Source organism: Rhinoderma darwinii, chromosome 9 (genome assembly GCF_050947455.1).
Source record: "Rhinoderma darwinii isolate aRhiDar2 chromosome 9, aRhiDar2.hap1, whole genome shotgun sequence".
In the NCBI taxonomy this organism is placed as follows: Eukaryota; Metazoa; Chordata; class Amphibia; order Anura; family Rhinodermatidae; genus Rhinoderma; species Rhinoderma darwinii.
The window spans coordinates 69967292-69985651 of NC_134695.1; the positions used below are offsets into that span (position 1 = coordinate 69967292).

At 43.0% G+C, this 18360-nt stretch overlaps 1 long non-coding RNA gene across 3 annotated transcripts in view; it reads left to right on the forward strand.

Moving 5' to 3' along the window:
• Positions 1-18360, forward strand: part of LOC142660961 (uncharacterized) — a 128918-nt gene that overhangs the window by 642 nt on the left and 109916 nt on the right. The window lies entirely within an intron of this gene.

An 18360-nucleotide genomic window follows, 5' to 3' on the forward strand; every position in this document is an offset into this window, starting at 1 on the left:
CTTCGTTTTTCACGTCTTGTTTTATTTTCAGCGTGTCCTAGCAGCCCATCCGTGAAAGACGGACCGCGCTTGGATAGTGTCTCTGTGCTGTCCATTTTTTTCATGGCCTCATTGACTTGATCTGATGCGGGCTGCGGTTGGTCCGGGCTGCGGTTGGTCCGGGCTGTGGTTAGTCCGTGTATAAAGTCGGGGCTGCGGTTGGTCCGGGCTGTGGTTAGTCCGTGTATAAAGTCGGGGCTGCGGTTGATCCGGGCTGCGGTTAGTCCGTGTATAAAGTCGGGGCTGCGGTTGGTCCGGGCTGCGGTTAGTCCGTGTATAAAGTCGGGGCTGCGGTTAGTCCGGGCTGCGGTTAGTCCGTGTATAAAGTCGGGGCTGCGGTTAGTCCGGGCTGCGGTTGGTCCGGGCTGCGGTTAGTCCGTGTATAAAGTCGGGGCTGCGGTTGGTCCGGGCTGCGGTTAGTCCGTGTATAAAGTCCGGGCTGCGGTTAGTCCGGGCTGCGGTTGGTCCGGGCTGTGGTTAGTCCGTGTATAAAGTCGGGGCTGCGGTTGGTCCGGGCTGTGGTTAGTCCGTGTATAAAGTCGGGGCTGCGGTTGATCCGGGCTGCGGTTAGTCCGTGTATAAAGTCGGGGCTGCGGTTGGTCCGGGCTGCGGTTAGTCCGTGTATAAAGTCGGGGCTGCGGTTAGTCCGGGCTGCGGTTAGTCCGTGTATAAAGTCGGGGCTGCGGTTAGTCCGGGCTGCGGTTGGTCCGGGCTGCGGTTAGTCCGTGTATAAAGTCGGGGCTGCGGTTGGTCCGGGCTGCGGTTAGTCCGTGTATAAAGTCCGGGCTGCGGTTAGTCCGGGCTGCGGTTGGTCCGGGCTGCGGTTAGTCCGTGAATAAAGTCGGGGCTGCGGTTAGTCCGGGCTGCGGTTAGTCCGTGCATAAAGTCCGGGCTGTGGTTGGTCCAGGCTGCGGTTAGTCCGTGCATAAAGTCGGGGCTGCGGTTAGTCCGTGCATAAAGCCAGGGCTGCGGTTAGTCCGGGCTGCGGTTAGTCCATGCACAAAGTCGGACATGTGAATTATCGCATTGACTTTAAGGTGTCAGTGTTCAGTCCGTTCTGCACGGAGAGGCCATATTGAAGCCATAGTCCATATTGTTAAAGGATCATAGGAAAGTTGAGTGACAATTCATGTGGGAGCTATACGGCTCCGTTCACAAGCTGCGGTTAGAACCGGTTACCCCGAGTTGGTGCGTTTTTTGATGCAATTGCAGTTTTTACCACGACCGCATTGAAAACCATCATATCGCTGAAAAAAGCATGCGTTTTTCGGATGCAGTTCTAACGGCACCTCAACTGCAACGTGTGAATGGACCCTAATAGTGCCCATATGAGTTGTCACCCAGCTTCTCCTTGAGTCCAAGACTGAATCTGTAAAGCTGAATCGAGTGATATTGTAGATGCGGACCTATATCACCGCGTAGCTCTAAACATATGCTGTTCAGGACTATGGGAAAGGCGAGTGATTTATATTAATAGCAGCCATTTTTATTCAGCCTTTATGCTAGGCCCCTGGGTCAGCAGATTCTGTTGAAATCTGGGATCTGCTGGTTTAATGTGGGATCGTCTGGTTAGGTGAGAGCTCGCAGAGGCTTTACCGCGTTACCACCCCACGATCTGCAGGGCATGGGGGACCATATGGTCGGTGCATTTGCGCTCATTATTTTACACATAAGAAGTAGTAGTCCGACGGTGCAGACATTTTTCACTGTCACTCCTAGAATAAATATTTTGCTACCAGACTCAAAAAAATAAATAAAAAAAAAGTCCCCCCGACTGGTTTGACAGCTGCAGAGAATGTCGCTGCCATGGTTTCAAGTTGTGCTGGCGCAGACTCTCCGATGACGAGTATGGTGCCCTTCTATGTGACATATGGGTAAATACATAAACCATGCCCTGGGTAAGGGGTGCCCCATTTTCATATTTCATAATGGGCTCGTTCTACTCTTTAGAGTATGTTCGCTGGTTGTGTTTTCAGGCGTATTTCGGAGCGCAAATGCCTCGAAATAGGCCTGAAAAACGCTAGCTAATCAACTGCCCATTGAATAAAATGGGAAAAACAGTTTTTCGTTGGGCCTGGGTGTTTTTTTTAAGTCGCCGTTTAAAAAATCGGCGTGTAAAAAAAAAAAAAAGGCTCCGTAAAAACAAGGAGCTTCTCACTTATTGATCCATTTTTGGAGCTGTTTTTCACCGTGTCAATGGAAAAACGGCTAAAAAAAAACGCCTCAAAAAACGTTTTCAGCTTCAAAAACGTCTGAAAATCAGAGGTAGTTCTCTCTGAAAACAGCGCTGTAATTTTCAGCCATTTTTGACTCTGCGTGTGAACATACTCTTATACACCTCTGAAAACTGTCCTGATTTCTCCCACCACAAGAACTGATCGCTTGTCACTCGGATATGCCATCAATTCCTGATTGGTGAGGGTTAGACTGCCAGGACCCCCACAGATCCTCAGAATGAAGGGGCTACAGCACTAGTTCGGTGTTCTTCACAGCAGGTGGCCGGGTGAGCCGCTGTGCAGGGCACTGCAACATTGCCCTATTTACTTGCCTATATGGACATCATTGGGGGGACCAACACTAAGTACCTCCCCATCAGCCAGAAAGGATATCTGCTGCAAAGAATCGCTTTTACACAGGAGGACTCAGCATTCACTTGAATGGCCAACATGTAATACCATATTTCACCTGCAGGTGGTGGCAGCTTCCCAGGGATAACAGCCGACCAAGATTCTAATGCATTTGGTCCTTGATAATCCCCAGTGGGTGGTGAAAAATTACGCAATGTTCTCCTTTCTATTTATCCTGATCGGCAAACAAGGGGGAATAACATGCCAGAGGAACTTGATGCCCTTCGTCACTACAGAGGAGGGGGATTCAAGGACCACCGGGGCCGCTCATGTCCCAGATTCATGGGTATGTGGTGGTATGAACAGAGAGCTGGGCCTATATTTTGCTTCTGAATATGGTTGAATATTTGCCACTTCAATACATAAGTTCATAATTAATGGTAAGTTTTAAATGATGGTTCAGACCAGACCCCCTAAATAAATAAAGACCCCCTAAATAAATAAAGACCCCCTAAATAAATAAAGACCCCCTAAATAAATACAGACACCAGATTCTGCAGATACCACCGGTCGTCACAACGACAGGTACAGCGGCAACCGGGAGTGAACAGGACGGCTATAACGACGAGAGATGATTATTTAGTCAGGACTTGGCACCTTAGGGGTCCTGGAGGACTTTTTCCAGAAGCCTCGCAGACATTCCCCGGGAGTTACTGAGTATGATCATATAAATGGGAGTTATGACAAGCTCTTATTCCGCGTCACCCATCTTTATCAGTGGAGAGGAACCATGAATGTGTGGCCAACTCTTCACTAAAACCGGGGTCCACGACCTGCTCATTTTCGGGATCGGTCAGGTGTTCTGGAAATCTACAAGAAATCTTCGTAACTACCATTAATCTGTAAAGGGATTTAAAAAAACCTGACTGCCTTCTTCCATAAATAGCGCCACTCTGGGCTGTTTGTGGTATTGCAGCTGAGCCCCATTCAAGACAACCTATGGACAAGAACGGCGCTGTTTTTGGAAGCTGCTATGTTTTTATCAGCTTTAATGACATGTCTGTTATGGAAAAATCTCTTCGATATGATTTATCACTGGACTTGCTCTAAAAGTGTTGTGGTAAAATGGTTTATTTTAAAGTGCAAGGCCTCATGCACACGACCGTAGCCATGTGCACGGCCGTGATTTTCGGGTCGGGCGGCCGCGGAGTGTCACCGAACGTGCTTTTGCGGCCGCAATTCCCCTGGAAATCCACTGAAGAATCCACAGAGAATTGCCGCCCCATTCATTTCTATGGGCCCATGCACACAACCCTGCTTTCTACGGTCCATGCATAGCCCAGGAGCCTGGACCACAGAAAGAATGGACATGTCTTATTACGTGTTCTGCGGTCCAGGCTCATAGAAAATAATGGACGTGGCCATGTGCACGGCCCGCGATTTGCGGGCGGCTCGTGGGTGACACTCTGCGGCCGACCTGAAAATCACGGCCGTGCACATAGCTACAGTTGTGTGCATGAGGCCTTACTAAACTTTTCAAAAACTTTTGACATGTCACAAGATTTGATCGGTGGGTGTCCGAGCACTGAGTCCCCCACCGATCGCTAAAACAAAGCAGCAGAAGCGCTCAGGTGAGTGTTGTGCCACTTAGTTTCTGATTGGCTGTCTTCAGGAAGCCGAGGAAACGTTGTACAGGCTTAATAGAAAGTCTGAGTCCGTACAATACTTGGAGGAAAGCCGATCGGAAACAAAGCGGCACAGCTCTCACCCGAGCACTTCTGCCGATTCGTTTTAGTGATCGGTGGGGGTCTCAGTGCTCGAACCCCCACCAGTCAAAACTTCTGATATGTCACTATGACGTGTCAAAAGTTTTTTAAAAGTATTGTTACCCTTTAAGCAATAATAGAATTAATAAGTTTGTGTTCTTAAAGGTACACTCTGGACAAAAATGATACGTAATGTTATGCCAAGTGCAGGGCCTGAAGGGGCGGAGCATGACACAGTTATTTGAAGAACACCAAAGAGAAAAGTCATGCTCCGCCCCCTCAGCCAACACTCGGCATAACGCCATGTGTCAGTGTTCCTTTAATTTCTTCTTTAGGAATAGATTTTGCATAGACCAGAAGAAATAGGAGGAAAGGAGCAGTGGTATTACTTTCACCGTGTGCGACTACTAGTATCTCAGAAGAACCCTCTGCCCTTTATCAGGGCAAGAAAATTGTTGCAGTAGGGACAGGGAGGAGGATAATAGGAGTAGTAGTGGTGGTACTAGCACTCCCACTGTGTGTGACTTTAGCATCTCATAAGAACCCAACTATCAAGTCTTAGGCCCCGTGCACACGTCTGTAGTCATGTGCTCACATTAAAAAAAGTAAAGGCGCGCGGCCCGTAAATGCAAAAAATGGGACGTGTCCTATTTTTTGTGGGTCATTTCTACGTACGCCACTGACTCTTACCCGTAAATATACGGGAGGGTGTGCGGTCCATAGAAATGAATGGATCAGTATTTTTATCCGCAACTACGGATCCATAATTGTGGATAAAAATGACGGTCGTGTGCATGAGGCCTTAGGGGAAAATAAATTGACGTTGTAGTGGGTAGGGGGAGGATGATGCTAGTATTTCAGAAGAACCCATCTGCACATTCTCAACAGGGCGATTGTAGCGCTGCTAAACATCACGAACAGACTTTCAAGTAAAGATATCGGTATTTATTGTGAAATAACGGACGTGTTTCAGCTCCGAACCAGGGCCTTCATCAGGTCCTATTACAACCAAAGGGAAGGAATTGGAATCCGAAATAAAACCAAAGCACGAGGGGTGTGCACATCTTTACGTTACCCCACCTTGCAGTCCCCATTGTTGCAGCATGGGGGCAGTATACTACTTGAGGAATGTCTTGTCTGTCTGAGGCTCTACTCCACTTTTAACTGCGGATTTTGCTGATTGGAGGAGAGTTGCCCCCACCATGTGTGCTGGTATCCAGGGCAGAGATGCCAGCCATAGTATTACTCCAGTCTACATAAGAACTCACCCGTACTCTGGTAATACTTCCTAACATGGTAATATTTTGAGTTGTAAGTTGAGTCACCTGTTGCTGGGACTTCCCCGTCCTCCAAATTACCTGCATACTGTGCTACATACCAGCCTCACCTATAGACCCATAGAAAGAAACTTTACAGCTATGACGCTGCTTTCCAATGGAAATGTACACAGCACCCATTTAAGGAGAACCTTTCACCTGCCCATACGTGTGCAGCATGTAACGAGGAGGGCTGCACAAACCCTGGGGCACTTTACATTACTTTCCTATCTTTCTCCATTATTTAGATATCGGTGCCGTTATATTTGGCACCCGATGTTTAAATAACCCCCTGAACTGTCAATGGGGCGTGTAATGGCAGGGGGGTGTGTAACATGGAAGTGACACTGTCCAATGGAGCATGCTGGTATAACCTGGGTATCTTCTGTATATAATTATATATGTACAGCCGGTATAAGGTATACATCTTCTTGTATATAGTGATATGGAGCATGCTGGTATAACCTGGGTATCTTCTGTATATAATTATATATGTACAGCTGGTATAAGTTATTCATCTTCTTGTATATAGTAATGTGGAGCATGCTGGTATAACCTGGGTATCTTCTGAATATAATTATATATGTACAGCTGGTATAAGTTATACATCTTCTTGTATATAGTGATATGGAGCATGCTGGTATAACCTGGGTATCTTCTGTATATAATTATATATGTACAGCTGGTATAAGTTATACATCTTCTTGTATATAGTGATATGGAGCATGCTGGTATAACCTGGGTATCTCCTGTATATAATTATATATGTACAGCTGGTATAAGGTATACATCTTCTTGTATATAGTGATATGGAGCATGCTGGTATAACCTGGGTATCTTCTGTATATAATTATATATGTACAGCTGGTATAAGTTATACATCTTCTTGTATATAGTGATATGGAGCATGCTGGTATAACCTGGGTATCTTCTGTATATAATTATATATGTACAGCTGGTATAAGTTATACATCTTCTTGTATATAGTGATATGGAGCATGCTGGTATAACCTGGGCATCTTCTGTATATAATTATATATGTACAGCTGGTATAAGTTATACATCTTCTTGTATATAGTGATATGGAGAATGCTGGTATAACCTGGGTATCTTCTGTATATAATTATATATGTACAGCTGGTATAAGTTATACATCTTCTTGTATATAGTGATATGGAGCATGCTGGTATAACCTGGGTATCTTTCTGTATATAATTATATATGCACAGCTGGTATAAGTTATACATCTTCTTGTATATAGGGATATGGAGCATGCTGGTATAACCTGGGTATCTTCTGTATATAATTATATATGTACAGCTGGTATAAGTTATACATCTTCTTGTATATAGTGATATGGAGCATGCTGGTATAACCTGGGTATCTTCTGTATATAATTATATATGTACAGCTGGTATAAGTTATACATCTTCTTGTATATAGTGATATGGAGCATGCTGGTATAACCTGGGTATCTTCTGTATATAATTATATATGTACAGCTGGTATAAGTCATACATCTTCTTGTATATAGTGATATGTAGCATGTTGGTATAACCTGGGTATCTTCTGTATATAATTATATATGTACAGCTGGTATGAGTTATACATCTTCTTGTATATAGTGATATGGAGCATGCTGGTATAACCTGGGTATCTCCTCTATATAATTATATATGTACAGCTGGTATAAGTTATACATCTTCTTGTATACAGTGATATGGAGCATACTGGTATAACCCGGGCATCTTCTGTATATAATTATATATGTACAGCTGGTATAAGTTATACATCTTCTTGTATATAGTGATATGGAGCATGCTGGTATAACCTGGGTATCTTCTGTATATAATTATATATGTACAGCTGGTATAAGTTATACATCTTCTTGTATATAGTGATATGGAGCATGCTGGTATAACCTGGGAATCTTCTGTATATAATTATATATGTACAGCTGGTATAAATTATACATCTTCTTGTATATAGTGATATGGAGCATGCTGGTATAACCTGGGTATCTTCTGTATATAATTATATAAGTACAGCTGGTATAAGTTATACATCTTCTTGTATATAGTGATATGGAGCATGCTGGTATAACCTGGGTATCTTCTGTATATAATTATATAAGTACAGCTGGTATAAGTTATACATCTTCTTGTATATAGTGATATGGAGCATGCTGGTATAATCTTGGTATCTTATGTATATAATTATATATGTGCAGCTGGTATAAGTTATATATCTTCTTGTATATAGTGATATGGAGCATGCTGGTATAACCTGGGTATCTTCTGTATATAATTATATATGTACATCTGGTATAAGTTACACATTTTGTATATAGTGATATGGAGCATGCTGGTATAACCTGGGTATCTTCTGTATATAATTATATATGTACAGCTGGTATAAGTTATACATCTCCTTGTATATAGTGATATGGAGCATGCTGGTATAACCTGGGTATCTTCTGTATATAATTATATATGTACAGCTGGTATAAGTTATACATCTCCTTGTATATAGTGATATGGAGCATGCTGGTATAACCTGGGTATCTTCTGTATATAATTATATATGTACATCTGGTATAAGTTACACATTTTGTATATAGTGATATGGAGCATGCTGGTATAACCTGGGTATCTCCTGTATATAATTATATATGTATATCTGGTATAAGTTATACATCTTCTTGTATATAGTGATATGGAGCATGCTGGTATAACCTGGGTATCTCCTGTATATAATTATATATGTATATCTGGTATAAGTTATACATCTTCTTGTATATAGTGATATGGAACATGCTGGTATAACCTGGGTATCTCCTGTATATAATTATATATGTGCAGCTGGTATAAGTTCTACATCTTCTTGTATATAGTGATATGGAGCATGCTGGTATAACCTGGGTATCTTCTGTATATAATTATATATGTACAGCTGGTATGAGTTATACATCTTCTTGTATATAGTGATATGGAGCATGCTGGTATAACCTGGGTATCTCCTCTATATAATTATATATGTACAGCTGGTATAAGTTATACATCTTCTTGTATACAGTGATATGGAGCATACTGGTATAACCCGGGCATCTTCTGTATATAATTATATATGTACAGCTGGTATAAGTTATACATCTCCTTGTATATAGTGATATGGAGCATGCTGGTATAACCTGGGTATCTTCTGTATATAATTATATATGTACATCTGGTATAAGTTACACATTTTGTATATAGTGATATGGAGCATGCTGGTATAACCTGGGTATCTTCTGTATATAATTATATATGTACAGCTGGTATAAGTTATACATCTTCTTGTATATAGTGATATGGAGCATGCTGGTATAACCTGGGTATCTTCTGTATATAATTATATATGTACAGCTGGTATAAGTTATACATCTTCTTGTATATAGTGATATGGAGCATGCTGGTATAACCTGGGTATCTTCTGTATATAATTATATATGTACAGCTGGTATAAGTTATACATCTTCTTGTATATAGTGGATATGGAGCATGCTGGTATAACCCGGGTATCTTCTGTGTATAATTATATATGTACAGCTGGTATAAGTTATACATCTTCTTGTATATAGTGATATGGAGCATGCTGGTATAACCTGGGTATCTCCTGTATATAATTATATATGTATATCTGGTATAAGTTATACATCTTCTTGTATATAGTGATATGGAGCATGCTGGTATAACCTGGGTATATTCTGTATATAATTATATATGTACAGCTGGTATAAGTTATACATCTTCTTGTATATAGTGATATGGAGCATGCTGGTATAACCTGGGCATCTTCTGTATATAATTATATATGTACAGCTGGTATAAGTTATACATCTTCTTGTATATAGTGATATGAGCATGCTGGTACAACCTGGGTATCTTCTGTATATAAATATATACGTGCAGCTGGTATAACTTGGGTACTCAGATGATGTGTCGCCCCAGGGAAAGGCTTATTCATATAGGCATTAACGGTCTTCTACACTGAGTGCTCTGCCCAACCATAAAGAACAGCAGCGCTCATCTGTCTTCGCCTCTGGTATGGGGGCACTGTGGTATCTTTCCCATCATACAGACATGTGGAGAGATCTTGGAAGATTTCTTGGTCGCGTCCCAGTATTAGCTACATATAATCTATGGACAAATCATGACCACAGTTACAGCTGTGTAAAAAAGTTGTGTGTGTATTTGTACCTACCCCTTGACCTGGCTGAATGTGATGCGTGGCCCGTTGATGGAGTTAAGTGATGCATGTGTGGCCCCCACAATTTGTCAAGTTGACCACCACTGATCTAAGCCATGCTCTCCAGAGAGTCCGGTCATTGTATGGCTCCCATTCATTGTATGGCAGTATTATGTGAGCACTACTGTATGGCAGTATTATGTGAGCACTACTGTATGGCAGTATTATGTGAGCACTACTGTATGGAAGTATTATGTGGGTACTGTATGGCAGTATTACGTGAGCACTGTATGGCAGTATTATGTGGCCATTGCATTGCGGTATTATGTGAGCTCTGTATGGCGGCATTGTGTGATCACTGTGCGGCAGTATTTGGGCACTGTGTGGCAGTATTATGTAGACACTGTATGGCAGTATTATGTGGGCACTGTATGGCAGTATTATGTGGGCGCTGTATGGCAGTGTTATGTGGGCGCTGTATGGCAGTGTTATGTGGGCGCTGTATGGCAGTATTATGTGGGCGCTGTATGGCAGTATTATGTGAGCACTGTACGGCAGTATTATGTGAGCACTGTACAGCAGTATTTGGGCACTGCACGGCAGTGTTATGTGGGCACTGTATGGCAGTATTATGTGGGCACTGTATCGCAGTATTACATGGGTACTGTATAGCGGTTATATTTAGTTATTTTACGTCACTGTTTGTTTTCTCACACTATAGCGTTCCACAAGAACGAACTGCAGCTTTGGTTTTGCATATACCGTAGTCTTATAATTTGATTTTCCATAGAAGCAGTTGTATAGCAAAGAAACTGAGTCATCTGGGCCCCAGGACATTAAATCACATGTGCCCCTTATCCTGATAGTCAGTATATACTTGGTTTGGGTAAATAAATTGCATCTGAGGTGCACTGATCACTGTGGTGTAAAGGACTAATGGGTCTTGGCACTGCCCTAATGCCCATCTGGTTACCCCTGAGTACCAATAATCATGGCAGACGCTAGTTTTTGCAGTATTGGTGCAGCCACCAATTGTAGCTGGATGTTTATTTGATTTGGGTGTCAGCACTACTTATGTCTAGGGAAACAACAGCGGGGGCGTCTTAATGTACATTATGTAACCCTAAAGAAACACTGAAATAAATGATTTTGTAAGAATTAATCAGATAATTGCTGTGTGTAGGGGGAGGGATAGCTAAATCATGTATATGCTTATGGGGATAGACATCAAAACAACAAAAATAGAAGAGGTACCATACGCCACAGGGTCATACAATTACAGCTTCTCAAACTCCTCTGATTACTGTAAGGATTTCCACAAATAGGCGAACAGATTGTGTATAATATACTAAACAAAACCCCAAAAATAGTGCCATACAGTACCAACATAATGGTGCCATAAAGAATGTAAACAATAGTTCCATACAGTACCAACATAATGGTGCCATAAAGAATGTAAACAATAGTGCCATACAGTACCAACATAATGGTGCCATAAAGAATGTAAACAATAGTTCCATACAGTACCAACATAATGGTGCCATAAAGAATGTAAACAATAGTGCCATACAGTACCAACATAATGGTGCCATAAAGAATGTAAACAATAGTGCCATACAGTACCAACATAATGGTGCCATAAAGAATGTAAACAATAGTGCCATACAGTACCAACATAATGGTGCCATAAAGAATGTAAACAATAGTGCCATACAGTACCAACATAATGGTGCCATAAAGAATGTAAACAATAGTGCCATACAGTACCAACATAATGGTGCCATAAAGAATGTAAACAATAGTGCCATACAGTACCAACATAATGGTGCCATAAAGAATGTAAACAATAGTGCCATACAGTACCAACATAATGGTGCCATAAAGAATGTAAACAATAGTGCCATACAGTACCAACATAATGGTGCCATAAAGAATGTAAATAATAGTGCCATACAGTACCTTACCTAATACTGCCATACAGTACCTATATAGCAGTTCAATGCAGAACTTACATAATAGTGCCATGCAGAATTTATATAGTAGTGCCATTCAGAGCATACATAGTAGTGCCATACAGTACATATACCATATTGCCATCTAGTGTCCAATTAATATTGCCATAGGGCGTTCTAATAATATTGCCATATTTTAACTACATAATAGTGTCCTATAGTGCTCCATACCAATACAGCTGTAGCTTCATGAAGATCATGACAACCGGCCAAGGAGGAAGATTACAGTGGTCAGTGTAACTAGGGCGGTGGAAGCCCCTAAATAGTAGAGGCCCTGGGGCACTTGCCTCTTTCTATCTATGCTGTCTTCAGACTGTCTGTTAGCCATTGAAAGGGATATTGTTATAAGTTAGTAAAAAATGTAGGGGAATGTTTGTCCACATTGCAGCAAAATAAATCCCTTGTATTCCCCACAGGACTAGATTATATGGAGGGCATATGGGGCACGTCCTCTGGGGCCTCCACCACCTGGAGTCCTATAAAAACGCAATAAATAGTTTTAGAACTTTACCGTAGCAGTTCAGGATCTTATTGAAATTTCCACCAGCAGCTCCTTGCCCAAGGGAGCCTATTGGATTTATCTCTTCGATTTTGGGAGGATCAGCGCCTTCCAGTGGGATTTCCTTTTTTCTACTGAATATCCACAACTCTGAAGGACTCGGCCTGTTCTTGCGTTACAAGAATCACCTATTGATTTCAATGGAAACTGTGTAAGGCCTCATGCACACGACCGTGTTTTTGCGTCCGCAATTCAACCGCAAATCCACGGGTAAATTGCGGACCCATTCATTTCTATGGGCCCATACACACTATCCGTGTTTTCACGGCTCTCCGCATGTCCGCACATCCGTGCCGCAGAAACTACGGACATGTCCTATTATGGGCCGCAAATGCGGTGCGGACATGCCAATAGAAGTCAATGGGCCCGTGGAAATTGCGGATACACCGCCGTGTGTCATCCGCAGTTTTGCGGATTTGCGGAAGTGTTGCTAGGCGACGACCGGGAATGAGTTCTGTCGTCATCATGTTTTACCTAGGCTTTTTATTTTTCATCCGCATTTTGCGGATTACATACGGATGAACTGCGGAGGACATACGGATGAACTGCGGATGACATTTCACGGAACACGGTCCTGGAATTTGCGGACCAGAAAAACACTACGGTCGTGTGCATGAGGCCTAATACTTCACTTTACCTGTGGTGGCGCTGCAAGGAAAATGAACACTTGCTGTCAGATTCTCCTAAAGATTACAGCTGATCGCTGGGAGTAGCAACAGCAGGGTAACCTGTGATCAGCTTCGTTTTGGGGGACTGTTCGAACAAAACGGGATTGATCAACTATGGACAACCCTTTTAATACGAAGGCTCCCTGCTCCAATTTCTTGGTAGTGATTAGGGTGCTCGGATACTTGGTATAGGATTTGCCCGTTTACCCAGATTTATTATCACTACAATCAGACATTTCCCACTCAAAATGTTGCGATTTCAGTGTCCGGCATATGGAGGTGGCAGAACTCAAGACGCACAATGTTACATTCGCACCTTGCAATTAGAGTGCAGCTGTCATCCGGCTCTGCTACATCGTGCTGTAGTTGCTGGCAATGGTAAATATTGCACGTCCATTGTGTGACTGCCACAGTTGCAGGACAAGGGCTTATTCACACGGACGCATGTATTTCAATGGGGCCGTTCATATGGCCATTGTTTTAACGGACCGTGTGAAGGGTCTGTTGAAATATAGAACATGTCCTATTTTCTTCTGTTTTCACGGATCCCTCCATGGACTCAAATCTATGGGGATACGGGAAAACAGGTCCCAAATGGGGTAAACTCGGATGTGAAAACCCCTGAATTCAGCCTAAGGGTATGTTCACACAACCTATTTTCAGGTGTAATTCGGGCGTTTTACGCCTCGAATTACGCCTGAAAAGATGGCTCCATTACGCCTGCAAACATCTGTCCATCGCTTGCTATGGGTTTTACGATGTTCTGTTCAGAGACGGTGTAATTTTACGAGTCGCAGTCAAAAGACGGCCCGCATCAAAGAAGTGCAGGACACTTCTCTGGACGTTTTTGGAGCCGTTTTTCATTGACTCCATTGAAAAACAGCTCCAATTACGTCCGTAATGGACACTGCGAAAAACGCGAGTACTTGCAAAAACGTCTGAAATTCAGGAGCTGTTTTCGCCTGAAAACAGCTACGTAATTTCAGACGTAATTTGTTAAGACGTGTGAACATAGCCTAATAGTTGTGAGACTATACATGGTGCAGCAGACAGTATCACACAGGATAGGCTTAGATATATGGCTCAGAAGACAGTATCACAGGATAGACTTAGATATATGGCTCAGAAGACAGTATCACACAGGATAGGCTTAGATACATGGCTCGGATGGCAGTATCACACAGGATAGACTTAGATACATGGCTCGGATGGCAGTATCACACAGGATAGGCTTAGATACATGGCTCGGATGGCAGTATCACACAGGATAGGCTTAGATACATGGCTCGGATGGCAGTATCACACAGGATAGACTTAGATACATGGCTCGGATGGCAGTATCACACAGGATAGACTTAGATACATGGCTCGGATGGCAGTATCACACAGGATAGGCTTAGATACATGGCTCGGATGGCAGTATCACACAGGATAGGCTTAGATACATGGCTCGGATGGCAGTATCACACAGGATAGGCTTAGATACATGGCTCGGATGGCAGTATCACACAGGATAGGCTTAGATACATGGCTCGGATGGCAGTATCACACAGGATAGGTTTAGATACATGGCTCGGATGGCAGTATCACACAGGATAGGCTTAGATACATGGCTCGGATGGCAGTATCACACAGGATAGGTTTAGATACATGGCTCGGATGGCAGTATCACACAGGATAGGCTTAGATACATGGCTCGGATGGCAGTATCACACAGGATAGGTTTAGGCTTAGTCCACATAGTTTTGTGCACACGTCTGTAGTATATGATGACGTATTCATTTTTAAAGTTACAAAAACGTATGCATTTGTAACACGCGTACTTTTTTTGTGGTATACGTCGTATACCTTTTTATACGTTTGTGTCCGTTCTTACTTCTAAAAACTTTTTTTTGTTCTTGAGCTAAATCAAAGTTTGTAAAGTCAAGATTTCCTATATATGGTGAAAAAAAGTATACGTTAAGATTTCATACGTCGCCATTGACTTCAACAGAAAATAAAAACGTATACGTGTGGTTTACAATAATGAAAAGCCTAGTAGACTACGCGTTTCAGGACATGGGGGGGGGAAGGAGCGAACGTAAGCACACAAAACGTGCGCGCAAACTACCCCATTAGGGCGTCCGTCCTGACCATAGAAATCAATGTACGCGCTGTGGTACAAGTATTGACACGTTTTTTTCATGTCAAAACTTGCACGTCAGACGTACAGTATAAACGAGGTGTGAACTTAGCCTTAGATACAGCAGCCTTAGATACATTGATTCGGCTACACATCCAAGGAAATGATTCTAAAAACCTTGGTTAGCGCAGCGTCCGGCTGCCATTACATTATTTTGTGTTATATTTATCTCCGGTTCTGCTTTCAATCTTGCAAGATTTCAAGTGATCGTTCAGGCGTGTGCCGGACTATCAGATGCCGGATTAAGGGGCTGTGCCTTGTAGTGGAGGAATTTTGGGCTTATGTTTTTGTAGCGGTTCATGTGACTTTTTAATACAACAATTTGTATTGTGCAATGATGTGAGGCTGTGATTGGCTGATGCCGCCTCTCCTGATATCTCCGGTGACTCACGAGCTGTGAACTTTATCATAGAGGATTAACTCTCTGCGTCCTGGACATAGATGAGGACATATAAGATTATTATATCTTCATGTTAGGAAGTTTCTGCACGTAGACGGCTGCAAAAAATGACTTGTGTATAAACAATCTCTGAGGTCTGGGTTGAACGAAGCGTCTTGTGCTATGGTTGTATTAGGGTATGTTCACACACCCTATTTACGGGCGTAATTCGGGCGTTTTACGCCTCGAATTACGTCCGAAAAATACGGCTCCAAACATCTGCCCATTGAAATCAATGGGGTTACGATGTTCTGTGCACACCGGCTGTTTTTTTATGCGCCGCTGTCAAAAGACGGCGCGTAAAAAGACGCCCGCGTCAAAGAAGTGCCTGTCACTTCTTGAGACGTAATTGGAGCCGTTTTTCATTGGCTCCATTGAAAAACAGCTCCAATTAAGTCCGTAATGGACGCCGCGAAAAACGCTAGTACATGCAATTACGTCTGAAATTCAGGAGATGTTTTCTCCTGAAAACAGCTCCGTAATTTCAGGCGTATTGGACGCTGCCGTGTGAACATACCCGTATGGTTGTACTTGCACAAATGAGGAAAACGTTTCAATGCCTTATTTCAATGGGGACGGATCTGGTGCCAGTGGTTTCAGCTTGTTGTGCAGGGGTCCCGTCGTTTTGACAGGATGAATACTGTAGTTGACTGTACAATATTTTAATCTACACTGTCCAATAACCACATAATGTCCCATCTTTTCCCTCGTAGCAAACTTTTCAATACCTAAGCCTATCATGTGTGATACTGTCTGCTCAGCCATGTATCTAAGCCTATCGTGTGTGACACTGTCTGCGAGTCAATGTATCTAAGCTTGTGAGATACTGTCTAGTGCAACATATATTTAAGCCTATCATGTGTGATAGTATTCTGATCTGCTGTATCTAATCCTATCATGTTTGATACTTTCTGCTGAGCTTGTGTATCTAGGCTTATGTGATCCTTTCTCTTGCAACAGTTATCTAAGCCTATCATGTGTGATTCTGTGTGCTCAGCCATGTATCTAAGCCTATCATATGTGATACTGTCTGCTGAGCAGATGTATCTAAGTTCAATATGTGTGATAGTGTCTTCTGCTGAGCTGATATATCTAAGCATAGGAAGTGATACTGTCTGCTTTAACATGTATCTAAGCCTATCAGGTGTGATACTGTTTACTGAGATGATATATCTCGTGACAGTCCAATGTGATGTCAGGGATGAGTAGTTCTATCTTGGAGCCTGGCGGTAGTCATGGCGACCGATGCAGCGAGATCCAATGCTGTGAGATCCTGGGGGAGGATCGGGAGTACGCTTTTGCATCAGATTACTTCTATATAATTGATTGTTGTGTTCTATTCTTTTGTTATGTTTGTAAATTTGCCACTAATTACGCAGACATCTGATGGAGCCGCCAGCTCGGCGATACGCGGGGGGTTCCCTTATCCACATGGAGACATAGGGTACCGAATATGTTTGATATGGGGTTCTTGATACCCTCCTTTTGGTTGTATTTGCATTTTAGTTACTGCAGTTCAGGTCTCGGCTTCCGGATACTTTACTCACATGGTAATATTTTGTTATAGTATTTTTTTTTTGTTACTCCCTTTTCGTTGCCCGGGCACCTTGTTTTTCCAAAAGACCTGATGTTTTCCTTGTGTGCAGTATCTTGGCTTATTAATTATTGTCATTTGTCTTACATCATTTGTACATGTTCTTAATATGAGGACCTCTATGGTGGGTTATTGGCCATTTTTACATGTGTGATGTGTTTCCTAACCCTATTGAGGGTTTTTGGTGGTGCCTGTTCCTCTCTCTCTCAGTACAACATGGCGACAGATGTTGCTGTGACTTTTAGACTAAGGGCCAATTCACACGAGCATGTTCGGTCCGTGATATACCGACCGTATTTCGGCAGTATTTCCCGGACCGTACACTGCAGGGAGAGCTCCTAGTTATCTATGACGCTAGGTGTCACGGCCTCGCTGTGGGAAAACTGTCCCGTACTGTAATCATGTTTTCGGCGGGATCGTCCGACTATTTAATGTTTATGGCGGCATCCCGACTCTCCCCTGACAGCAGATTTTGGGGGGGGAGAGGGGTCAGGCATATTCAATTTCAACATGCCCGATCCTTTTTGTTCGTTCAGTGATAAGCCGCCGGCAGAGGAGTCTGGCAGTGGCTTTCTCCCTGAGAACACATGCACCAAGCCGTTATATGGAGGAGTCGTTATCTAAAGTGTATGGCCAGCCTAAGGGCTTATTCAGACGAACGGGATATACGTCCGTGCAACGTGTGTGATTTTCACGCGCGTCGCACGGACCTATATTAGTCTATGGGGCCGTGCAGACAGTTGCGTGATTTTTCCGCAGCGTGAGTCCGCTGCGAAAAAGTCACAACATGTCCGTTCTTTGGTCGTATTTTGCGCATCACGCACCCATTGAAGTCAATGGGTGCGTGAAAATCACGCATGCCACACGGAAGCACTTCGGGCTATGGACGCTGATGGGACCCAAAGACCCCTCTGCCACATAACAAGACGCCAGTTTTATAAATGGCACATGGTAAGTGGGGGCCCTGTTACAGATTTTGCATTGGGTCACT